Here is a 21,678-nt window from a genome sequence, read left to right as displayed (position 1 = left end):
CCCTACTATTATACACATATGTACAATCCATGCACCCCTTTTTCTGATTGATTTAAATCGCAAACTTTTGAACTATTGGTGATTAATGGCGCGAATACAAAAGCTGATGGCCCACACGCAGGTACCTGTCGTCTATGTACTGCAATAATTCTAACTTATTGCTTGTGGTGCTGACATTGAACCAAATTTGTGCCGAAGCTGCAATGCACTGTTCCATCCATGTTGCTCTGCTACAGTATATTAATGCGGGGTGCGTACTCGTTTTCAAAGTACATCATCTATCCCGTTTGCCTCTGCAGTCTGCAATGTTTGAGGTCATATTGTAATCTTCATTTCCAAAATGGGGTCATGTATAAATTGTAAAATAATGTACGTATATACTGAAAGACTCGCTAGCGGAACTTTTCTTAACAGTGGGTTGGCATATCCTATTCACGCGCTTGTCTACTTGTCATGATTACACCACAGCGACAAAATTCCTTCTACAATGTAGAAGTGAATAGTGAATTCAGCTCAACCCATTTACTGACGTTCGCTCATGATGATAGTCGGTCAAAAAGATTATAGTAAAACTAATTCGACAACGTGATCTAATTTATTACTGTTATAATAATACGAACAGTACTAATCATTACTTTACAAATTGCTCCGTGACTCACCTCAATTGCTTCTGGGATGAGACTAACGTTAGGGTTTCTGAGCATGAGCACTGAGCAGTGAGCACTGTGAGCAGATGAGCACTGATCCGCTGTGACAACTCCATAATCCCGAGAAGCCGAACGACCCTCTAATCTAATTCAACCGAATGTCGTCAAATTATGGATAAATTCAAACATTTGATGTGGCATTTGGTATAAATTTCTCAAACCTCCATACGTCAGCAGCCCTTTGATAGCGAAGCGATCAACTTTGTGTCCGACCATAACGGCATCACGTTGACCAATGCATACGGCAATTGCCGTTATACATTTAAGAATTGTACCACTGTACGGACATGAACTAATGGCGATACAGCTTTCGAATGTGCATTACATGCGCAACGCGCATTCGTCAACTACACAGCATGTACCACACTTTAATACAGCTTATGCTGCAGTAGGCGAGTCGAGGTTCTTTCTACTACCATACGTACTTTATCGAATAGTAGAGGATAAGGGTTTGCAGACAAAGGTGTTGCTCAAACAAACTTCGCATAATATCGACGGCATTTCTCAATCTGAAGTGTTGTGATGATGAGAGATTCCCAATGCCCACGCTGCCGATCGTATGATACCTGGTATGTTTGTGTAATGTGTATATAATAAAATTTGTATTGTCTCGACGTAACGGTCGTGTTTTTACGATACCAAATCGTGTTGGCGCGAAAGTATGCCTAATTGCCTATGCCTAGTCGAGTTCATGCGGCAACGAGATTTTTCGAAAAGTTCCGCGGGCAAAAAGTTTGCAAAGAGCAAAATCGAGTAAAAATAACAAAGACATCAAGGCATGTCAAGAATGTGAAGGCAGTCCGACAATGACGTAAGTATGGCCGCATTAACGTAAGGATTGCATAGTAACAATCAGTGATTTCAGCGTGACTAATAGGCTACGATTTACATCTGACGCGGTCCTCGAACCGGCGCAGAGCTCATATATACCAATTTTAGCTGACAAGCCATCGCTAAACATTTTCCGAAAATGTCCACCATATCATTTTGGCGGATAACATGTACTGAAAATCTTGACGAATCGGTCATTATGCCGGACCGAAATATTTGACGTATCATATTTATGTTGTTTGCTTGCCTAATTCATTGTATTTATTTTCATCTGATAGCGAAAATATCTGACCATTGCACAACACCTTCAGGGATGGTCCGTAACAAGAAATCTGCTTCGATCGGCAACATGCACTTGCACACTGAACAGTGGACAGTGGACACGTGAACTGAACAGGCACACTCCCGCAATGCACAGACGAGTGCAATAATTTAATATATTCCTATATGCTTCTCCACCTACTTATTGATCAAATGATCTGATATATTATGCCAAATAGATATACGGCTGCAATTATGCTGATATAGCGTGTGTGCGATTGGAGTTGCAGATAACTTACATTACATAACGATCTGACTGATATGTAAAGAAAGACTGATTGAATGATATGTAGGGTTTTGGTTACCATACGTCCTCCTTTAGGAGGATTTATCCTCCTTTTTTGCGTTTTTGAAAATGTCCTCTGAGGACGCCTAAATGTCCTCCTTTTTGAGATTTTATCCTCTTTTCTGATAATTTTGGTTAAACATAGGGCAAAATTCGACCGAGATACTGTAAAATAGCACTGAACTAACGCTCAGGCGGGTGTTTCGGGAGCTGAGCAGGAAAGTTGACCTTTTTTGTCAACTGTATTTTAGGAGCTGAGCGAGAAAGTTGACCTTTTTCTTGAAAATTTTTTCCGATTCCAAAATATGGTAACCCTAATGATATGTCAATCTTATTATTCCACTTTAACTATAGGCTACCTGAGGTACCTGCGGGTGGGGGTGGGTATATCGTAACAACATCCAAGCCTTTTTGATGATGCGATGCATTTTGGACTTTACTCTGATACTTCAGAGTGTTCAGAGTACTATTCATGATCTTCATCTGTAAGATGTACTTTTGGTATAATTTGGTATAATAATATTATGTCACATGCTCATATGTCCACGGACCAATTGTTATATATACTAAAACTTGAGCACGATGAATTGATAATATTGCGCACTCTGTCTACTTGAGTGTCTTATTGGCTAATATGCTGACCAACTTGGTAAGAATTTGCCACACCGACTAGATACACGGATCCTAATCTGTGTTCCGCGTTGATCAATAGATTCACGAGACCAATACATCATAGGCCCGGCCTACACCTAAAAAATTTCGTCTTGACTTGATCCGAGAATTCAGAAATGCCAAGCAGCGGGTCGATGTTCAACATCGTACGCCATGGCCTGCCGCGCGTCCACGTAATAATGGAAATACCATTCGACAATTAGTCACGTGCCGTGACATTATTTGGTACATCTTAAAATAAGACTTGCGCACACAATTATAAGAAAGAACGCGTTATCGTATTTTGTGTTTGTGTAGGTGGCTTCCACCAGCAATATAATTGAATCCTCCCGAAAGAATCGGTGACGTAAGTCATATTGTTTAATCTAGATTGGGCGATGTATGCGATAATCCGCTGCGAGCGGTTTGCCACACGTCGGGCGTTCGAAACATTGTTGCCAAATAAGGAAGTGGCTTCAGCTGTGTCTTCCTTTTATGGCGTATTACTGTTTTCACACAAGGCGCAAATTGTGTTCATACGGCTGAGTTGACAACTTTTTTTCAATCATTTCTGCTCTGCGTCACGTCAACTCATCATATTAGATGTTTAACGGATCTACCGCTGTTACTTTGTATCACGAAATTATACACTGTACAAGTGTACAGAGTGGTGATGTGGGAATTTAAAGCGCACGGCAATATCATCCGACAGTGGCGCTATTGTTTGAAAGAATCGCGCAATTTGATACACAGTATACGCCAATTTCAAGTGCACGCGACTTTTGCCAGAAATGGAAAATTAACCAATACATTTGAAAGGTATCATTGTATTTGACGCCGTACTATCGTTTATTACCATTTCTTCATTCTGTGTAATGCGCACTACTAAAACGCCAATGTCGACCTTGTCTTCTCTGAATTTGGATGTTTTATAATATATTCACGTCACCGAATGTGATGTGTAACAATTTGGAAGTGACGTCATTTTTACGATAGAAATTTGTTTGTCTGATATTCTGATATTTTGCTGGCTGCTACTTTGGAAAAATATATGCGGTGTACGCGAAGAAAAAGTATTTGCTCATGGTATGTTGATAATAATTCACATTGTTGTTGTTGGAACTTGTTCCTGAAAATAATCTCTGTTGATCATTTACATTACAGCGCAATGCGTGTAACTTTCTTGGCTGAACAATCCTGACATTTGAGTTTAAACGTTGTCGAAAGCGCGTTCTTATTTTCTCCTTCGTGATTTCGCACTCTGTAACGATGTATTTTCTTCTAGGCGCCATTCGTCATTCCAATCTGAAAGCAGTCATTCATACGAAGAAACGTGCTAATTACTACATTGAATGGCATTGGCGTGTGTCATTACAGCTTCGTTTTAGAGAGCCCGGGAACATGATCATCGTCTTGCCAATTACGTGAGCACAAAACGATCACGATCTGGTAAATATTTCAAGCTCGTCAAGATTGTTGCGGTATGTCATTGAATCTCGAAGTTTAAAATTGCTTCAAATCGGACAGCGCTATTCATGTATTTGAATTCGAAGCGAAATTTGGCAAAATGATTTATGTTCGGTTTGCCAACGGTTACTTATCGATACTTATCATATTTACGTGGTAACTCCCGCCATTATGGCCGGCAATATATGCCGACGGTCATTTCTTTATCAGTAGTACCCTTCTATATCTTAGGCGTACGGCACTGGCCCCTATCTTTTATTTATGTACGTACATGTTGTTGTTGTTTGTGGGATTCATGGTGTTTTTCGACATCAATGGTTATTTACACCAAGCCGATATTCTTTAGTATGATTTCGTATCTCCCGAATTGTAGCACGGCCCACTTCTAGGCTTTTAAGACACCGCTAATCCGGATCAGACGAATAGTGTACAAAACTGCACAATGTGCATTCTGTACAACTATACGGACTAAAGACTGCACGTTCCAAATGTGTGATAAGCTCAATCGCATGAAATTATTTTCATTAACTGAAGAAGTAGTCGCTCTGCGATTTAAGAACCAACCCTCTGTATCTTTAGGAGTATCACGGAAATTCTGTAAAATTCTGACCTCATCATTACAGATTCAATGTTGGCGGTAGGCCTACACATAATGCTGGAATATCACATCGTTATTCAGTTACCTCCAGCAGTCAAGTTATTATGTATTTTGTTGCGCTATTGAACAATTTCTAAGTCGGATATTCATTGCAGTGAAAAATTCAAAGACACTATATTGGAAAAATGTTTTATCACATCCTTAAGCTGCACACACCGCAGCATACTTGCTTATAATGCCATTTATTGATTGTTTTTGTTATTAGAGTGTTCCAAACCTTGCACATGTACTGTACAATTGTACATACCATACTAGCAGAATAAATTGTCGGGCGATGACGGGGTGTGCCGGTGAGTCGTTTCGAATGTAGTGGTGCGTAATCCTTTCGACTTTAGTCATCCAAGTCATACTGATTTTAAAGTGCCCTGAGATCGAGACTTCTACAGCTTTCAAGAGCCCTTCAAACACAATCACGTGATGAATTTGCGGGAAGTTATTTTGATGGAGGCGGGGAGCCAATTCCAATTTTCGTGAGCCGAGTCCAATGGAAAACACGGGGGATTGAAAACCATTTTCTCCTTGTATGGGCTCATACAGGAATTGCGTCGAGCATGATAAGCAAGATAGGACCCAGGATAACGATAGTGATCTCAACGCAATCGCCATGTTGAACTAGATGTTTGATCGTGATCACGATGCTGCGTTCTAATTCAACTCCAATTCCTGTGCTGTGACACTGAGGTGCAGGGAAGGTCATTGATTGCTTTGCCCTGTTTGCATTCACTAATTGGCATTTGCATCCGGATTAAGTGCTGATCAGCATGTAGATTAATCAACGCTAACTCGAAGGCCGGACGTGCGCGGAGTGGGATAACGGACGAATGGCTGATATCAGATTTGACTGATCATTTCCTGAGTTTTCGGTTGATTAAACTCAACGTTAGTGTGAGACAGTTTTATTGTAATATATAGGTCGGAGAGTGTCAGAAAGGCTCTTTAGGCTGGGCACGCCCATTTTACTCCCGTTCTCGTGATTATATCTTCGAACCAAGCCACAGTATGACAGCATAATACCATGATATTATCAGTGAATACGTTCGATTTTATTCCATGCCATTCAGCGGTTCCCAGCCGACAACCCCTCGGGGGTCCATGAGAAGGCATTTGGGGGCCTGGGATTACCTTGGTGAATTAAAAAAACAAACGAAAAACGATCTTTTTACGTCCATTTCTCTCTTCAAAAGCACATGTGTCAAGCTCAAGCCTGCGGTTTAGTTCAGCAAAGGCAACAATATCCGTTTATTTGAGACCTAACAGTGCGAGGCACAACGACCGCTAAAACCTCTGACCCCTTTCCCTGCAGTGCTGTGTTCTTTATTTTTGTATTATGTCAATTGCTTATTCAATTCTATGCCAATGGTATATATTCTGATGTAAAGAGACGCTTAGCAGTACAGAAGCTCATATGATACATTTGAATAATATATACGAAGAGACTGTTGGAGACGCACAATTTAAGTATATTCAATAATATAGTCAAAGTCATATTGAAATAAACCCAAATATTTTCGTCTGACATGACAATTACTCCTAACGAGTGTCAGCCGGATATATTCCGGTTTATTTCAATACGAATATTATGTATTATTCAATTGCATACGGAATAATATATTTATATATGCCCCATAATTAGCGATGGTTATCATTGTTAAACAAAGTTTTTGAACGTTAGCATTATAGCTGACAGTAACCCCTAATGAGTGTCAGCTCAAAAGCTTCGGGAAATAGATATGAATGTATTATTCAAATGTAATATTCTGATGCCGCGTGACAAAGAAGATATGGATTCTCAGATGCGTTAGGCATTAGGCATCGTCTTGTCCAAGGAATGATTAGTCCCAGAGGCCATGAATGTACTTCAACCCATATCGACTTGAACCAACATCGGTTCCTAGCCCTGGTGTGGTGGGTGTACGTTTTTTTATTCGCAGCAGGAGCTTCAATCACTATGGACAGTTCCTTTGTATACCAGCATGACCTTCCCAGACCGTATAACAGCAATATGCCTACACAGTTCAATGTGGAGCGATATAAGAAGGTCGGGATACAGTGATTGGTAACACAGTCAATGATAGACTCAGATGATAGCAACGGAACTTTCCATGATAGTTCGAAGTAAGACTATGTCCATTGGCCAGTTGTCTAAAGACGATATCTAGTATAGCCCTGTCAATGATAGAGATTGCAATGCGGGACATGGATGAAATCATTCCTTCAATTGTACAAAATTCGTATACCGAAAAGAAGCACGTCGGTATTACGCATCGAAGGAGATCTTGGCTCCATCCAATGATGATGAAGATTCAAGGCCGATTTCGACGTGATATTCAGTTTCGATTAGGTGGGTGATTGCCGCTGTTTAATCACGCGCGCACAGACTTTTCGTATTATCCGTCAGTTTATGCTTTTGCAAGGAATTTCTCCCAAGTGATAACCCGAGTTGCTGATTAACATCCTAGATTCAACTCTACCAAAAATGGAATAACCTTATTCAGTTACTTGGCGAGATTGCGTCAGATGAGCCGGATGAACAATCGTCACGCTAGAGAATTCCATTCCGGGGGAAATGTTTTCTTTCGGCAAAATTACTAGCATTGTGTTATCGGAATCCATGATGATTGTCTGGGGCATGCACGACTCAGTTATTCATATACTAAAAGGATTTCGGGAATAACAAGCGTCTTGTTTTCGTAAGAAAGCCACCATTACTACATCTGCGCCATCATGTTTTTTCAGAAAAATCGAGCGGCACATCGCCACTCTTGGCCGTTTTAGGTTCATTGTTCACACTGGAGTGCGCAAGGACGGTCACAAGATTTCAAACGAGTTAACCCATTTGCTGCTCGCTAAATCGACTGCTCTCGCGCACAGACAGCTTTTGAGGAATTACGGGAAGGGTCGATCATTTCAAACTTATCACCTGTGTTGTCGATGTAATATCCAAAAACTTGGCTCAACAAGTCAACAGCCGACGGCCGTAAGTTCTCATTGCCAAAGCTATATCCCAAGGTGTGGTTCTCAAGTTTTATTTCAATCACAATAGCTGAAGTGCATCTCTGATACTTGACCATTGACCAACCACAACCATTGCGATTTCGGCAATTTGATTGACAAAACACAGTTGTGCAAAATGCTGAAGAGTCAATTGTATTATTTAATCTGTTAGAGAGATTTGTAAATGAATTCCAGTGACTCAACGTTCACAATCCGTTATGCCCAGTACATGATTTGCGATTTTGTGATTCGTTCGGAAAGTGTCGCCAAGTACTGCGCTGATCAAGAGTCACTCGAGACGGACCTCTTACAAATTAATGCGTGCAATCCATTTCGTTGGCTTCATGCGTAAAAGCAAAGACGGACCTAATCGACCTTATCGTAAAAATGGCCCGTTGTCAAGTATTTGACATTGATTAATGTGAACTGTTCAGTAAGATAGCGAGGATAGTGATGATGAATTGTACATGCACCTAACTAAAAACATAGCGGCATTCAAATTATTTAGCTGATTTGTTTAACGCAATATCGCAACTGATTTCGACAAGACAGTGTAACCCTTTTACCGAGGATCGGCATCGAATAATTCCTATAGCTACCGAGAGTATACGGGTTTCGGAAAGAGTGCTCTACACTTTTGGGCTCTAACGAAAGTTTGTCAATTATTCCATAATTATAAATGGATTATAATCGTCACATCCCATATTCTACCTACAACAAGACCATGTGGTCGACAGATACCTCATCGCATTGACGCCGCTTCGCGTCGAGAGTAGCTTCATATCACGGGTTTCCGTGGAAATCATTTGTCCTTATCCAAACACACTCGACGCTAATAATGTTATTTCTCTATCAGGTTGATAGGGATCTTATTCGAAGGAATTTCGTCGACAAGTGTAACAACTAAACGATGCCAGCAGCAGAGCATGACTTACTGCCAACAGTATGGATATTCAGGATGATAACGCTGCAAAATTACAGAGGCATATCTTTTCATCTCGGAAATTATGTACTGAGCAATTGAAAGAGTTGTTGCTTGAGACATTCCTGCCTGAACAGTTCCATTGTACGATCAATACTGGGTCGCGGCTCCCGGTACAGAAACAGTATCACCCCACCAGGGATGACTCACCATCTTCGCGTTCGAAACTATTGTTTACAGAGGAAATCAATTGAATCGATCGTATGTCAGGAGCGAAAGTACCCGTAAAAATTCTTGACCACGTCTCGGCGTATGGCACAAATCGACGTGGTAATTACTAATTTGTGGCTTATCGCGGTAACGCCTTTATAATTACAGCCTGGTATAGAGCCAATCATTATTCCCCCCGGCAATCAAATGAGATTACTGTATATCGAGGATTCAAATGTACATCATGAGCACATCGCGATGGCACAGGGAAGAAAACGTTCCATCTATACACATTACACACTTATTAAAATGTAAAGCGTGGGTAGGCCCTGATAATGCGAGTGAATGACTGAGAACAATGAGCACACGCAAGAAGATCAAAACGGGAAGAAATCTTATTTTGGGCTGGAATATGAAGTGGCGTGTTAATGGCTTGGCGCGGATCGACTTTCGATGATTTCGAGAAGGTATGGTATCATACAAATGGTAGAGGGAGGCCATAGGGCAATATCTATTTATCTGATTGCATATAAATTTGTGGCTATAATGCCTCTGCTGCGTCTGATATTACCCACAAGATTCCCGATCCCTATATGTATCATTCATGACGATAGTCAACTCTGTCCCCCCTTTCTGCTTATCGCCCCGTCAGCAATGTTTGGGTCAACCTTCGAACCAATCGGGGACTCAGTCGATACTCGCCAGTCGACAGAGGCCTGAACAAACATTGTACAGTACACGAAATGGCGTCCGACTAGTGACTATACGTAGGCTTACCATATTTTGAAAATGCAAAAAGAGGACACTTTTTCAGAAATTTGCAAGATACAAAACCGGAGTAGAATTCTCAAAAACCGGTGAATTTTTCCCACTTTGCGGTCGGTTGACTAAAAAAAAAAAAGGTCTTCACTTCCGCTCAGATCTCAAAATAACGTTTTTTACTCTACATTGCCAGGTGGATGACTAAAAAAAAAAAAAGTCATCACTTCGGCTCAGAGCTCAAAAACACGTTTTTCACCCCACATTGCTTGGTGGATGACTAAAAATAAAAAAAAAAAAAAAAAAAAAGGTCTTCATTTCGCTCAGAGCTGAAATCACCGCTTTTCCTCCGAAATACCCGCCGGAGCTTCACTTCTGCGCTAATTTGCGGCATATCACTCGCAATTTCCTCTATATCTGACCTAAATTTTCAAAAAAGAGGACAAAATCTCAAAAAAGAGGACAAAAGGGCGTCCTCCGAGGACACTTTCAAAAAAGTCAAAAAAGAGGACAAATCCTCTTAAAAGAGGACGTATGGTAAGCCTACTATACGTGACATGTGTAATATGACATTGACTCGAATTGACGTTTTCTATTGAAGGATTTTGTGACATGATTTATCACGACACATACAAATCATGAAATCATTATAATTATAGGTTAAATATAAATCCCACATGAGTCGCCAGCAGTGGTTCACTCGTTAAAAGGACGGTGGAATGCGTCAAATTATTCTGTCGATGAGTGAAATAGGTTACCGCTTCGCAACGTCATGAGCGTTGATATTTCAACAATCATCAGTTATATAATATTATCAAATCCTGTTCCCTTGATGTAATAGGTATTTTGCGCAAGAAAAGAGAGCGTAGTTGTCCCGCGCAGTTTTCCATCACCGCCTTTGATGCTAGACCAGACGTTTTCTCTGCCAATAACAGTGTCCTATTCGGGATGCTATCGCAACATATTACACTACACGGAAGTGTTCCCAATGTTTTTACGCAGAAATGTCGCATGCTCAATTGGTACCTATTATGCCTTCGAACCCTTATGACCGGCGACATTGCCAGCATTGAAAGGATTTCGTTCGATTTAACAATGCTATCAAGTATAATACATTGGTTCACAGCGAGTCACCCACAGATACCTTCAGATCTGACATTTCCAACCTGCCAAAACCTTCCCTACTTCTCATATTGGCGTATTTATTAATTGCACTTTATGCCCAAATTGTTCACTCAGTCATCCCCATTTCTGATTGTTGGCACATGTGATAACTCCCAGACTGGATACTGCGTGAATTGTTATCTCTTACTTGTGCAATGTGCACTTGTGTAGCGTGCACAACTTCACAGTGCACCTGCTCATATGTATCGCGCATTTTGCAATGAGCATGAACACGAGCAATAGCCAATACTTCGGCAATGTGCATGCTTAGATTGCTCATCGCCATGGGCTCATTCAATTCATCTTCGAATAAAATCGAATTGACATGTTGGGAAAGAGCGCTTCTAGTCCGGTTTACACGAAAAGTTATAAAAAGGTCAAAATCCCGGAATTATGACATGATTTTCGCCTGAACGGTATGTGAAGTCATTTCTAAACAATTTGTCAGATGCAGTCGGCATGCAGTATCCTTCGTCAAATTTATAAGGACTGTTTATGATGGCGTACAAGACTGGTCGGGAACCTATGGCTCGCGAGCAATATAAGGCTCTTTTAGGTATAAGATATGCTACACTTATCAATATTGCAGCTGCTTGTTATTAAATTTTCATCACGGCCAGAATAATTATTGTCGTGACAGTATAAACATGTCTTTGGGAGGTAAAGACAATACCGTCTTCAGGTTTAGGGGCTCGGACCCCCTCTTTTTAAAATTCTAAAATTTAAGTTACTTTCGTGCCGGCGACCAATATCACTCGCGAATTCTATTTACCCGACTCGAAATCTTGGATTGTGCGATACGTCGATTAATCAAAGAGAATAGCAGACATGGCGACGCCTATATCACAACGTAGTTTTCAAATGCACATTTTCTTTCTGATCTACGGCGCGAAATGAACTGCCGTAGACGTGACATTCACAATTCGAATTACAAACAAGGCCATTGCTATCTATGTTTCTGATTGGTAAGTAGGTCTGTAGTACCGGTAATAAAATGTAGGCGTGTAGCGCAACGTTATATCAGTGTGACAGTGTGACAGTTACATTCGATTAATATCAGTTCGGGGCCTACGATAACTTATAACGATAACTTAAGTTATCGTAGGCCCCGATCAGTTATAATGAAGTAAAAGCTATTTACGATGAATTGCGTTATCAATGGTTAGGTTTGGCCCGTATGTGCCTTACCTCTCGTTTCGCACTGCCTCACTTGCCTCCCCTGACCCCACGCCACGGATGTATCACAGCTTAGAGTGGGTAGGCCTATATGCTACTGTAGTGATCATATTTGGCTCATCTTACACATGTGATCAGATCATGGATTCTCGCATATAAAAGGAACATCGCGACGAACCTACGTTCTCGTAACTCAAGATTTGCATGCTAAAATAAGGCAACCTGGATGATTAGTACGAGTTTTTACAGAGAAAATGGGGCGCATACGACGAATCCCACGTAGTGAGTTCTAATAAGTGGTACCATGACGTCACGAATTTTCAATTGTGACGTAACAGTTGATTGACATGTATTACTCTTTAGGAGTTGAAATGAAAAAATAGGGCCAATATGGCTCATCGGACAAAAATAGGTTCCCGACCCCTGGCGTACAAAGTCAAGCGGCATGATCATTTAGCTTGCTCATAAACCCAAGCTGCGTTACTTCATCTGACCATCACTGCTGATTTGACCTGACGTAAAATATTTTTTACAGATTGGCGGTCCTATCATTCCAGATCTGCATATTCAGAGAGTTGGGGTAACGCATGCATGTCTAAGCGCAAGATTGTCATCAAACATCATGTTATTTTCTACGCCAGGGGCCTCCAACCTTTTAGGCCAAACGACCACGCCCGGTGTATAAATGATTGCGCGGGCCACACCAGCTAGTTAACCAGATGGCAAGTTCGCTGTGCTTAGAACTGTGCGAAAGTGGCGACGATTTTCCATTCCAAATTTCGCGGTCTGGCTATACTCAAGGCCAAGGGCGTGTATATAAAAACAATAGAGGGCTTAATACTTGATGAATGCAGGGGAACTTAATACTCACCAAAATGTCCAAAATGAAATAATTACTTAACAGTTGAAAAAAGTTAATGAATATATTTGTTTTCATTTACGAAAAGACTCGGAATATTTAGCCATGGGAAATCATTTCGAAAGTTACCGCGCGGCCCACGCAGGTTGGCCAGTATGGCCACCCTGATCCACACTAATAATGCTATGAAGATGTTTGACTTGAGTTTGCTTGTTCACGGTTTGGTCTCATTCGTTGGGAATTACATGTGTCCACTAGCCCGCTGTCACTACGGATTAATTTATTCGCAGTTAGTCAGTTTAAAAGTGATGTATATCCCAAATATTCGTATGGCCGTTTATCATAGCTCTTTAGGATGGAAATTGAAATCTACGCGGTTACGTTGTATTCCCGCACATGCTCGTGCGCACGCACCGCAAACTTCAACATTATTTTAAACCGATGTTGTTGAAGCAGAGAGACGCAGCAATTTGATGACGCGCAGTGCTTGGTGTCGACACAGTTTTCGTCACTACTCTAGTCACAAGGAAGCTTGGTAGATCTGCCTATATTGGGGCTTCAAACGGTTATCAGACCATAATTGCATCATACTAAATAAAGCATTCCGAGAAGATGAACTCCAGTAACCCTACTAGACGGAAGTTTCCGAGTCAGCATATAAGTACAGAACAAATTCACATAAACCGTTAAGGGTTAAGAACATATCTCTCTCACTGTTTTATATGGACGAGCAGCACATTCCGTTACACGAGCGAACTTGATTTTGTAATATTCCAATCGCACAAAACGCAATTTTGAACAGATCTATAGAACGTGGTCGAGGTACCAACTCGCATGCAATATTACCTCCGACTGCTGTCTACAACAGGGGTTCTTAAATTATGGGTCGCGAAAAGAACTAATTTGGGTCGACCTCACCAGCGCGATCTTTTCGTATGCATGTAATATTCGTTGAATCGCTTGCAACAAAACGGAATTCTTCGCGCTGCGCGCGAACTGCTGTGGCTAGTATAGTTAAGTCCAAGGTTACTGTGTTGGGTTCCATATAGCCAATAAGCTATACACGTAGTAAAGGGGTTACAACAGTATGGATTGATCAAATGAAAATGTGCCTAACTTTGTGTTACACAAATTGATTTGATGTTATGATAGCACGTGTCTGACATTGGGTCTCATGGTAAGGTTTACCTTGCGTTGGTGGTACTCGGACAGTGCAGGACGGAAAAAGTAGGGCTGTAAGTGCTACGTCCCGTAACACACATGGTTTACAGAAATGAACCTACTTGTATGCGCAATTGTGAAAGAATGGTATATTGCTAAGTATTGCTTAACGCTGCTGAAGACCGTCGGGATGCTTTAGTGTATGGATGTGCAACGTACCGGTGCAGGGCGTGGGACACGGGCATTTAGGAGCCGACCCTTTCCACGCCGGTAAATTTGAAGACATGCAGTTCTGACCAACATGCGGCTGGACAAAGTGCATTGCTAAAAAATCGCCGGCGATAAAACCTTTGCCCAAAATGACCGTCGCCGGTCGGCCAAAACCTTTGATAATGATATATCCTCCGTCGCGGAAATGGTCGGCACCGAATAGTCCCGTCTTTATAATCTGAGCCCCGCAATACAAACGCGGCTCGCAAGGAATACAATGCACCCCTATTTGAAATCGTGTGCGTCACAAATGTTTCATAGAACTGAGCTGCGTATAGCTGAGTTTTCTGCACCTTCTCTATGTTATTCATTACCGCAGAAACGTATAGCATAACATTAAAATGCATTATTCCGGTGTGTGGAGCTTGGGTCGCGAGATTCAAATAAAACTCACATTGGGTCGCGATGTAAAAAGTTTGAGAGCCACTGGGATCACAACCAATTAGTAAATTGAGAATGAAATCATCGCATCACAACGAAGAAGAAACCACAAGTCACAATTGCCACAAGCCCAACTCGAAGAAGCCGAATGTCATTTCCGCCATCGACCGTGCCCAATGCCTGCCCATGTTTTAGTTTCCCGATACCACCGTTTTTACATGAATAGCCAAAAGTTTAAATCTATATTTCTCAGAAAAGGAAAATGTCTCTTCGGCTACTTCCTTGCAACCATACAAGATCTGCGTATATACACGCGATTGTTGATAAAACAAACGAATAAATGAAAATAACTCCGCGAATACCCAACATCGTGAAGAATGTCACGTACCCAGTCATTTGCATGGCATGACGACGCGAACACGATATCCGTGATGAGGACTCCCTTTTTCAGAAATAGCTAGGATTCGTCAATGTAGTATTGAAATACATTTGTGTTCTTCGCTATATATGGTGGTTACGTGTGGGCCTGAGTCTGGGTGAGGCGTAATATTGCTATGAAATTGGGTATAATCCTCAGAATGTCTTTCATTCATTCATTGGTTTGTAGTATTGTCATCAGTTCAAAATTCCGCAAGATTCGATACACTGAAAATCAATTAAACGCCCACTGGCCAAGAAATGATAATAAAAAGAATATGTAAAACATGTCTGCATCGCATACATTGCATTCTCGGTAATGTCAATTCTCGGTGGTGTCCATTCTCGATAATGTCCATTCTCGGTGGTGTCCATTCTCGGTAATGTCCATTCTCGGTGATGTCCATTCTCGGTAATGGCATTCTCGGTAATGGTTTTCTCGCTATTGACCGGACACCGTAAAACATGAGGTCTGTGCATTTCACATCGAGTGAATAAGGACAATTGAAAGCTTTAAATAGGTCAGCAATGAAAATGAAGATGTGTTGGTAGGCGAAAGCTATATATGTGAAATCGTGATCCGGTAATATCAAGTGGAGGCTAGTATTTATTTAAGTAGAATCAACCTGAATTTTGTGTTCGATATAGACCAGAGGTCTCAAACACGCATTTTGGAAATTCAAGTATTCAACAATATGTTCAAGTTCCATATATCTTTTTTTAGATATAAGAACTTAAAGTTCCTGCTAAAACTGCTATAACAATCACTGAAATCTCAATAAACTTCACTATCACATCACATTTAGGAGCTATACCATACGGTGGATAAAAGATCAGCTATTACGTAACATTTCTAGTTGTGGATGATAAAACATGATCCGTTGATAATTCGTGGCTGAAAATGGTGGTTTGGTTTGGTGCGACCTTCTCGTAAATTACTCGATTTCGGATTGACTGGGTGATTAAATATGAATGACTCGAGTTGAGTCTGGTCAAACGTTAAAATCAGAGAAGGACTTGCAACTCGGAACGGTGACTTGGTAATCCTAGGGACCCAACAATCAATGAAACTGTCATGGGGAATAGTAATATATCAAAAAGTCGTAGCTGACGTTGCGGAGGGTATATCGCTATCGAATCAGGTCAGTATTGCAACCATTGGTATTCTGTGACACTCGTGACGTATAATAGTTGGTTACAGGCTACGTGTTGTTTGTTCTCTTTATCCATGTTATTCATTATTATCGGTGGCGAGTATGGTAGTAGTACGCTCTACAGCTGTAACACCAATGAATTCTTCGCCATTGAACATTTCTATTCCAGGGGTTCTTTACCAGGCTCCGTTGACCCCATCAGGGTACGAATTATAACATCAGGGTGTACGAGATGCATTGTGGAATAAGACTATTTTCTTGGTCAATTTAGTCAAATGGATAAAAAGTATTCGCGCTCTCGCGATTTTATGTGAATGGGCTTTCTGATTTTGATATAGGTACCTTCAGAAATTGTGTTGAAAATGGACAGGAGCTACGAGAAATCTTATTGGAAGCACAAGGGGTAGGACCGCTAAAACGGTTAAGAAGCAATGCTATTACTATGGCTCAATAATGATTATATTTAAATTGTTATTGATATGTTGCAATAATAATCGAAGGCCAAATTTGACCTTGATTTAATTAGACTTTGGCAATGACAGGAACAATAGCCTTACTTATCACGACTATAGCAAACGAGGATTATGCTACACCGCTAAAATGCTCTGATAACAGATCGATATTCAGTATAGATTTTAAAATATTCTAGATAAAATTGTGGCACGTCAAAGGTCGACTAGCTGCAATATTATAACCCTACAGTTTTACGATGCAATTATCGAATGTTGTCTATTACTCATTAATTAATAAAAAAATTATGCCCGGCACATAAAACAATTTTCTTCAAATATTTGAAAATGTGATTTTTTCCGTATCAAACGTGAATAGTAGAATAGTAAATTACATTTCCACGATGTTTGCGGAATGCCTGTCTGAAAGGTCCCTTTAAATAAGGCACGCTTGGAAAATATACATTAAATATTTCTATTAATAATGCGGCCTGCGGCGTCATCAAAAACTAGGAAATTGGCCCGCGAGCACATTTGAGTTTGAGACCTCTGATATAGACACTGGGCACTGGACAATGGACATATACTCGACGTTCCTTTGTGTGCTAAAACTATGTGGACATTATTTGTCCGTTAATCGGCTTGGCATTCGACTCGATTCGTTCAAGCAGGACTAATCTGTTAGCTTTCACTCGCGTGTCGATGTATTTACCGGCAAATCGACACTATACGAATAGCGCACCGTAAATGCACGATGCTACATACTGTTCATCGGGCTATTCGGGCATGTTTATAACGTTTAGTCATACTGGCTGACTGACAATGTACACGGAAGGGTCTACAGATTCTGTCGTGATGAGGAACGCCTAACACAAGTTGAAGTATAAGTAACACCGTGTATTTATACTCATTTACAACTGGTAGTAATTTCTAAGTGATCTCAAGACTATTTCATGTGCGAGTAGAACATGAAAAATCTACTCAAGTAAATAGTTTCAGAAATAGATCTGGTTAAGGGACCGCATATCTTAAGTTTAAGCAATAAATCGGAGGTGGTTACTTTTGTAATAACTGGATTTATATTCGTGACTCACGCGCAAAAGACTAATGACACTTAAGTTATGTATGATCTTCGAAAATATATTCAGTTTCCGTAGTATAGGGGCTATTTTGTGGCGGGATAGCCGAATAGTGGTGTAATACACAGCTGCAATACCCATGGCTTGCGGGTTCGAGTCTGACGGAGGTCGACTTCTTAATTCCTACCTAAGTGTTGGAGGTTTAGGCTCTTCCATCTCATCCGTGTATGTGGTGTCTTATAAAAGCCTAGAAGTGGGCCGTGCTACAAGTCGGCAGTTACGGAATAAAAATGAAGAAAATTGGTAGGGTTTAAATGGCCATAGTAGTCGACAAACACTACGAATACCACAAATAACAACAGCAGCAACAGGGGCTATTTCACGCGGCTCTTACGGCAATTTCACTCTTAAAAGTGATGGTAATGGAAACTCAAGACACAACTGCTTTCAACTTTTCAAAATCAAAACTCTAAAAAGAAAGCATATTTTCCTAAATATGCAATCACTTGAGTAAGCAGATTACTCGAAGAGAAAACCGAATTGAGTATTACGAAAAAGTAGTAGCACTTCGTTGCTGACCACTTCTGTGTGAGACCTGACTAATGTCACAGACCGCATATGTATAAGTGGCAGCCAGGAAAGTATTCGGAACAGGTGATCGATATCTCAAATATGGGTATGGGAATTGACAGGTGGTTAGTAACGAAAAACTTATAGTTTTTCGCAGTACTCCAGTGCTAATTGAAGTGGATACGATTTTATACTATACTACCCCCCATCTAATTAAGCGGTTTTACCGCCAAACTGCTTACTCTTCGCATTTTATATTTTGTCAAGTTGAAAGTAGCAATTGGATGCATTCCCATCACATTCATCAGTAACATTACCATGCCAACTGAGTGATCAAGACCCCGTTTGAACCGTCACCGGCGATTGACAAACGAGAGTCTGCGATGCCTCTTTCCACTTCGCCACCGTAATTACTTGAGTACTTCTTGAGCGGGGCCCTGTCTCGAACCTTTCGCCTTTTGCTTCTAACTGAAGTCGCTCTGACATGCATTTGAAATTGCTATTTCTTCTGGTAATTGAGAAGAACCAACTGAGTAGAACTAACCAGTTGTTACTACTTGATGAACTTTTATGTAATACACGTTTATTTGTATGCGTCTACACTACTGCCTTTAATATATTGGATACGGTATCCAGTAGAAAAATTCCCTTTAACCATTGTGGAATTTTGCATTGACCATCAGCTATAGGTTTACACAATACGATGTCAGTAACCTTGTAATTTATCGCGATACATTCGTCATCTAAAATGGTTTCAGTTGAAATATACACACACGGCCACCTGTGGAAGGAATTTGGCTGGATGATATTTCCTGATTAGAGCAACAACGCGAAACAGGATTACATGCGTTTTAAGTGATCTTGCGATGTTATCATTCCTGCGTAATCTTCTTCGAGATTGGGAGTTAGTAACGGCTCGTTGCTCGATTGCTCAATCGCACGACATACTTCGGGGCAAGTCCTCACCCCACTTATGCGAGATCAAAGATTAAAGATTGAATTCGCTTGCAATATATTTCTCACAATGTTTGTTATTTCTCGCCCAAAACTTAATGTGAGATATTGCAATACTCTGCTGTGCAATAAACTTGCATGGGCTCTTATGCCCTTCACGTAACCAACCTTCTGCATGCAGTTAAAAAACATCACTCTGCCGAGTCTGTCGTTGTTTACGACAACAGTCGCGCCGTTTTTAGACAGATCGGAGCGCATACGACATCCTGATATACAACTTTGTTGACCACTTCTTATAGTTATTTTCGCTATTTTGTGTCACCGCGGTTCTTGAATTGTTGGGTCTTTTTGCAACAATCCCATTACGTTATTTCTACGCTTGTAGCCCCGCTGACATTCAAAAGATTTGTAAGCTCTCAAAGCGAAATGGCTAACCTAAAACGAAACGGCGAAACTGAACACTGAAGACTCAACAATTTACGAATATGGATTTCGGACGCGGATAACTACGCACTGTAGATGTTTTCTTTCACCATCACCCGATGGCAAAAATCCCCAGAAAATAAAGCATCGTTAAAAGAGTAAGGTAGGCCTACCCACCGGTGTCCAGGACGATAGCAGGTGGAAAGCGCAGTAGATTTGATAGGACCTGAAGACACGCGCAAAGATCGATTGTGAAATTTTCATATCAGTTGAAGCGCCATACAGAATAAATGGACGAAGCCGGCCGTTACAGTAAAATAATATATAGCCTACTCGCAGTAACGAGCCCGAAGGGATTTTGTATTTTCACATTTATCCCGGCTCTGAGGTACCAACACTGACTCCAGCCCAGACTTCAAATCCAGAAAGATATTTTTGTGCAATCCTATATTTGGGGTGAACTTGAACATTGGTTCTGTTCGCATGCCCAGGGCTAGGCACCGCTACATTATTCTACCTTCAGACTTTAAGCAGGTCCATTATTCGACCCGCTTCACGAGGGAATATTCATGATTGTAAAATAGTCTGCAGCGCACAATACAATAAGATTTGTCACGTTGCTCGAATCCCGTAATGTCATTGTGTCCCATGGTTTGAATTCCGGCGGCCATGCCTGCCAACGGTCGTTATTGTTAGCGACGTCATTGAAAACACTGGCACGAGTCGCGCTTCACAACAGACGCCTATCCAGTTACGTAGCGATTGTGCGACATAGAAAAGCGGACAGGTGACACAACACAAGCGGTTCGCTATTTGAAAGGAAATGATCATTTTTAAATAATGTTATCTAATCAGTTATTGTTGATTTCAACACGGGGGCGTTGAATGGGCATATCGTCATGCTGCGCAGAATTGGGTTCCTGAATTCTCGCAGTCTAATTCGAAATTTCCATTAAATTCTCCGAAAGATGTCCTTGATTCAAGGCTTTAGCTGCTTAGTGCTTATTGACGTCAGACCATTTAAGTATGGCGGGTGTTAGTCATCCCATTTAAGGGAATTGATGGGAGATACCTATCGCAAAGTAGCCGAATTGTAAACATTTTTAAAAGGCACCGCGGCTGGCAGGCGCGTGCTTTATGTAAGCAATGAACAGCACGTAAATCTCTTGGACTCCTTCAAACCCGTCGACCGTAAATTCAGATCTTGAAAGTATCGAACCCCTGCTATACTTCTCTCAAACGCGTGCCACGGATTCTTTGAAGGCACCGATTAAATGTAACTGGTGATAATTTGTCAACGAATAAGTCTTCTCGAGATATTAACCATTTACTATTTACTGCAGGTCATCGTTAATGATACCATTGGTTTAAATGGGATGGCGCTACCTACTTTGTACTTTGTGGATCATGGTCACTTGAGAATTGAGTAATCAACACAAAACAACACGTTGGTATGTACCTGCTTCTTTGCGACCAGCTCGGCTGTGCTTGGTTACATCGTCAATCAAATTCAATCGGTTCAACTTCACATTCAACCACCCGACAACGGTCCATATGGACCGGACCCCCATAGGGTGATCAACATAGGCCCCCATAAGATGATCAACATATAACCTCTGACTGCTTCTATCCCAAGACCACACCTTCGCCTGCGGTAAATTTCGGCACTAGCCTTTATTCATCCGATTCACAAGCATACGCAGTACGCACCCATTCCGTCGGGTATTATGCGAGCCAAAATAGCTAACGTCGAACGCTAACCCAAGACTTACCGATTTGATTTCTATCGACTTTACTATACGCACCAAAATGTTG

General features: G+C 41.1%; 1 long non-coding RNA gene across 1 annotated transcript; it reads left to right on the top strand.

Annotated features, from left to right (window-relative positions):
* The first annotated feature begins 515 nt into the window (after positions 1-515).
* On the top strand, positions 516-10,945 carry LOC145442777 (uncharacterized). The gene is made up of 3 exons (XR_013916157.1): positions 516-3,615; positions 4,082-9,804; positions 10,349-10,945. It is a non-coding gene; the product is annotated as an uncharacterized LOC145442777 (long non-coding RNA).
* Positions 10,946-21,678: the final 10,733 nt, after the last annotated feature.

Source organism: Botryllus schlosseri, chromosome 7 (assembly GCF_051294905.1).
Source record: "Botryllus schlosseri isolate E-star chromosome 7, Bs_hap1, whole genome shotgun sequence".
Lineage (NCBI taxonomy): Eukaryota > Metazoa > Chordata > Ascidiacea > Stolidobranchia > Styelidae > Botryllus > Botryllus schlosseri.
This window is presented reverse-complemented; position numbering and strand designations above follow the sequence as displayed.